The sequence below is a fragment of the Dermacentor albipictus genome, chromosome 8 (genome assembly GCF_038994185.2).
Source record: "Dermacentor albipictus isolate Rhodes 1998 colony chromosome 8, USDA_Dalb.pri_finalv2, whole genome shotgun sequence".
Lineage (NCBI taxonomy): Eukaryota > Metazoa > Arthropoda > Arachnida > Ixodida > Ixodidae > Dermacentor > Dermacentor albipictus.
The window spans coordinates 132,278,999-132,284,884 of NC_091828.1; positions in this window are offsets into that span (position 1 = coordinate 132,278,999).

Consider the following 5,886-nt stretch of genomic DNA (forward strand, 5'->3'; position numbering starts at 1 on the left):
CGCGACCATCTTAAGTACACAGCGAGGCTGCAGCATGCGGAGCCCAAGCGGAAGCTCATCGCCACAGGACGTGACGAAACGCACGCTGTAAGACAGCTCATTGTGAGAGGCGCGAGAAAAAAAAAAAAAACATACATATTCGAGAGTAGAAAACCTGTGTTTGCACAGTGGCTTCAGCAGGAGCGGTAATCCCCGTCGCAGACATTGCCTCGAAAGAAAGCGTGGAGCGTAATCTTTACGGCGCTGTTAGTCGCCGCGGCATCAGGCATGGCGAGAAGATTCCACTCGTTGCCTGACAATTATGAGACGTCTACGTCAGCAACACTTGTTTGTGTTTGTCCGCATTAATGGCTGTAAGGAATACGCAAACAGACCGGAAAAAAAAAAAAAAGCCTTCCTTTTGTAAGGCGTTGTGTGGACGGAAAATTGCAGTGATTGGCGATGAGTTAGCGCTACTCTAGGTGGGTTTAGGATGAGAACTAATCCCGGTGAGGCGGTATCAGCCTGAGGTGGCACTTCGAGTGCGCTTGAACAGCGTCACGGAGTAAGAACGGACGCGCGTGCACCTAATCTCGGTATCTCGGGCGTCGTGTTGAAATTCCCCCGCTGTTCCCAGCTTGACGCACACGCTGAAAGGCGGCGCTAGCTTACTGCGCAGCGCGCGCAAGAAACGCGGAGTAGGAAAGACGAGCACTCTTATTGGTCCTCCTTTCTTTGTGCCTGTCTTGTTTCGCGCCAATTTCCTCATAAGTGGTTCGAAGAAGGAGGTGCTCCTAGGTCTCATTACACCGCCCCCCGCAAACGTTTTCCGAACGATACTCTCCGAGAAGTGATCACTGTAACGCGATCTTATCATACATCGGTCTTTGTCGTCTGCACTTTCGCCATGCACTTTTTTTCGGTGTATTGGGATTGGGAAGTTTGTAGCACTGACGGTGCATAATTCGATGCGCTAGAATCGCTTTCATCTGGTTCTACGGAACGCGTTTATCCGAAAATTCCGTAAAATTGCTACACTATAGTTGGTGGTTGAAAGACAACGTACGCCTGTATACCGACAAATATACGCATATTGAGCTATGCTTGTCGTCGTGATTCGTATTCACGAATCACGACGAATTCACATTAATTCGCATTCACGATAAATTCATGATAAATTCACGATAAATTCACATTAATTCACGAATACATGTAGCCTTACAACGAACAGTGGTTCGTTGTAAGGCTACATGTATTCGTGAATTAATTTTGAATAATCGAGCTGGCTTCCGGTGCGCTATCGGTGATTCGCAACGGGCGCAACAACTTTCCCTCTGAGTAAAACAGCATTGCCGCCGCAGTTAGCGTGACTCTACCGCAGTATAGCTCAAAGCCTACACTTCTTTTTAGGATGATGCGTGGGGATCTCGGAGTCTCGACGGATGTCCGAAGCGTCGATGTCGACCTGTCTCTTAAAGGGAAGCTGAAAGCTTTTCCAGAAAGAAATGAGTGAAGAGCGGTACGTCGTGGTTTTCAACCCTCTGAATTCGGATATCGCATCGAAATCGAGCGAAAGAAAGCGCAAACATATTTTATTTCGACAAAAAGTGCATCAGCAGACACGCCCGGCTCGCGCGCCTCGTTTCCGCCTGTGATTCGTCGGGCGCCTCGTGACATCAACAATGGTGTTCGTCCGGACCGACTGCTGCCGCTGCACACTAAGCACGGTGCAAGGTAGTTTGGTGCTGTTTTGCTGAGACGGTCCTGGAAAATTTCGAGAGCTTGCGTTTCTCTGAGGAGTTCGGCGTTAGGTCCAAACTCCACGAGAGCGATCTTGCGCGCGACGGTGATGGGCGACGGCTTCGAGCGACAACACGGGCCGTCGTTTGAACAGATCACTCGGTGTTGTCGCTCGCTCGCTCGTTTCTAGAAATCTAGAACTCGTCGCTCGTCGCCCCGAAGTGCTATGAGCGACTAGCTGATAGCGCGAAGCCGGAACGGGATGTACATAACTCAAATACTACTGTTTGTCGCGCGGAACGAGCAAACCATTGAATTTTACACGTGCAAGAATAAGAACCTAGTGCAAGACCTTCAGAAATATTTTATGCTCCTTTTTCAGTAAAATACATCAATTTAAATTGATAAAGCATGCGTCACGCTAGTTTCGGCGCGTATATTGCTGCCCTCATACCGGGAAGTCGTCGCTCAAAGGCGTCCCTCGCGTAGAGTTCTGCTTGCAGGCGACGAGTGAACGCGACTGCCAACGCCTCGCTTGTCGCGATGTCGCTGTCGCGTGCAAGATCATTTGTAAGGGGTTTATAGTTCACTCCCTACATGTACGAGCCGATTGCGAAGAGCCGGCCTATCCAAGAAGCAAAAAATGCTGGTGCAAGCACTGATTTCCATGCGAACGAAGGCGAAGTGTTAGCATCTCCTTGTGTTGGAAATGTTATTTGGCTAGTATGAATGAATGAATGAATGAATGAATGAATGAATGAATGAATGAATGAATGAATGAATGAATGAATGAATGAATGGTTTATTTTATCATCAGTTCAGCATACATATCCAGTGGTACAGCGGGAAGGGGTGGCGAAAAGGCAACTGAATGCCTGACAATGCGCCAATCCCCGCCCAGACCACGACATTGCACAACACTCAGCGAGTCACTAGATAATGCATCAATGTAGTAAAGGGGAAAAAAAAGAAAAGAAAAACAATAATTGCAGTACACTCAGCCTCTAATACATAATACATAAATATAACACTACATAATGACACATAACGTAACACTAATACATCATGTAATACATAAATGCAGAAGAGAAGAAAAGAACTAAGCCGTGGTTTTAATAAGTGAACTAGAACATAACTGGTATGAACAGCTTATTGACAAGAAATTTTCATGGCTGAATTTTGAGGCACAATGCAGTTCTGGAAGAAAGATAATACAATATAAGGAAGTCTTACACGGATGAGAAAGAAAAAAAATGTCATGTTTGAAGCGCCATTAGATAAGCATGCATCTATTTTTTTGAAAATTGCTACTGATCGGCTTTCATTCACTATGCTTATGGCCGTCATGTTAGAGTTTAAAAATGAAGGTATAAGGTGCGTTAGTTTTTGCTTGCCGTAGTTGGTTCGAATCCTTTCACTGTAATAGGTGGTTTTCCTAAGATTATACGTGTGTTTTCTGCGAGTAGGTATCCTGAAATATACCTGCGTCCGATTTAATTTGATTGTAGATGACTGTCGCTAGTTTTTTGCTAAGCTGCATTCAGTGTTCCAGTGAGTACGTTTCCGGGCAAACAACTGTAGCGTTATGTTCCTGCATGTCTCCTCGTAGAACGTAAGCGGTGATGCGATCTCCGGCATTTGTGCGCTGCCCCAAAACTGTCGGCAATCTACACTGACGGTTTAAACGCGGGAAAAGTTTACCGGCTGTTGTAGCACGTGTAGTATAGAACCTTCATCAGCGCGCCACTTGCAGGCTACTCGTAACCGGCGAATTCCGTCGGCTACGTGAGATGGTCGGTTTCTCTATGTGGGCGAGAGAAGGGGGAGCGCAGCGTCTTGGCGTGAGCTGGCTTTGCAGCACATGCAAACTTTACGCTTCCATTGCGTTATGGTAGCTGCATGCAGGCTGTTTCACAAAATTCGCGGCGCTTGGCGATGAAACCTGCGTCAAAGGTGGGAGATAAACATGCACCTTCCGTTCAGCGTGCAAACACGAAGGAGAACCCAAAGCACGCATTATTGATAAACTCCGGTAGTAAACGTCACGGAAATGGTTAGAGCACAACACTGTTGTTCTTGAGCGATTGAAGTTGTTTCGCTTCACAGCAGCCTCCCACTTAGCTGAAAGCTTCTTGTCTTGTAGGAACTAATGGAACATCGGAACATCGTCGCGGCCGCTGGCGTTCGTGCAAGCGTAGGCTGCACAGAACGCCGGCATGATCGGCCTACAAGTTCAATTGATGCTGCGCACGTCAACTACCACTCCTATATACACACAAACAAAGGAATGCAGGGTCGAGCGAAGCAGATTAGGACGGCACGCAGGCAGCAATAAGCCCGCTTAGGCACGGTCGCGGAGACTGCGAAGGAACGGAACACCAGTGCTGACGTCACTACGCCGTGGTTTCCGGTCTCCGCTCGCATCGTCAGCGTCAGCAGCAGCGCGCGGCGGTCGAAAGGGGGCGGAGCTATAGCGCAATTTTAACCGAGGATTGCGTCGCTCCTAAATAAAAAATCCCCCCTTCCCCGGACTTCGAACATGTCCTGTGGGGTTGCGCCTCTGCCGGTCCTCCTTTCACTCAAGAGGAAATGAAGAAACTGATTAGGGCCCAGGATCAGACCTCTCAAACCCTGGCAGTCCAGAGGGCTCGCGACAGGGCCGTCAGGTTCCACCTGATGGTCCCCGAGTGGGCCTAGCCAGGTGGCGTGGCGTTTGCTTACGTCTCTAGTGGACAAAATAAAGTTGTTTCACTCACTCACTCACTCACCCCCCCCCCCCCAAAAAAAAAATTCTACCTGCATGGTTTATAAGGTTACCGCATCCGTATATGAGCGTCTTATTGAATACGACAGGCTCTTCAGCTTCCCTTTAATTAAAGCTTGCCAGAAGATAAAGAACTATCAACAACGGATGCTTCCTTCGTACGACGTCACACTCATGTCATTGTCACGTCGCCTTGTCGTATAGCACTAGCGTTGGCTGTGGCGGCGAGCTAAAAATTGATACATGTTTTGTCTAATAACCGAAGCTCGATAACTGGTATCCCACGCAGATGTTCTAACAAAGAATAAACAGCCGCTGAATGCAACCAAGAAAAAGGTCCACCGGCTGAAATATTTTACCTTTTAAATATGCTACAACACAGTTTACGTAGAGATTCGATTACAATAACAGGCAGGCGTGCAAGTCGGTCGCAGAAAAAAATTCTATATACTGTATAATAGCGTCGAAATACTGTAAATACACAACAAAAATTTGTGTTAATTCTTTCCACGCAGCCATTCTTATGTGCTTTATTTACACTGCTGTATTAATTAATCACTTTGTACTAATCTTCGTCTTAACCGAGGGTCCCGCTGCAGTCGTTTGGCTTTGGGACCCTCGCCTGTTTGCTTTTAACCACTTACTATGTATCTTGAAAGAATCATAAACTGAAACTGAAACAGTTGTGGAAGTTCATGGTGGTTCAGCCCTCAGAGCATTAAGATATATTGACTCGTGTACTTGTTTATCTTTTTCGGGTGACCGCTTTTCACCGTGTAACAAACGTTTATTATTTTTTTTTTATTTATTTGAAAATACTGCCAGCTGCTTTTTAGCAGCCAAAGCAGGAGTGGTACATAGAAAATACAAAGGGATACTCTACAAGCAAAAAAGTCAAAATAAAATTCGAACCCAGCAAGCACACACACACACAGTGCTTCACAGATCATACTTGTACGCTACTGCGGAGAACAATATCTCTGAAACTAATGACATGAGTTGAATAAAAATTCGGTACGAAAGGAATTGCGTGCTTCGCTCACAACTGAGAAATTTATTTTATTTTTATTTATTTATTGATACTGTTGACCCTCGCTTGAGGGTCGTTACAGGGAGGGAATACAATGTACAACAATGTACAATTTTGCACAACATACAAAATTCATATATCATAATCATCAAGTTGGGTGCTCCTGACAAAAGATGTCGATAGAACGTTCGAACTTGTGCACGTCCGATTGCTCGACAACTTCAGCAGGCAAACCATTCCAAATTTCGATCACCTCAGGAAAAAAAGAAAAACGAAAAGCATCAACACGTGACTCGTAAGGCTTGATGGATCGTGTGTGGTTTGTTCTCGCGCTCCGTTTTCCCGGAGGCTGAATATATCTATTTGATTTAAT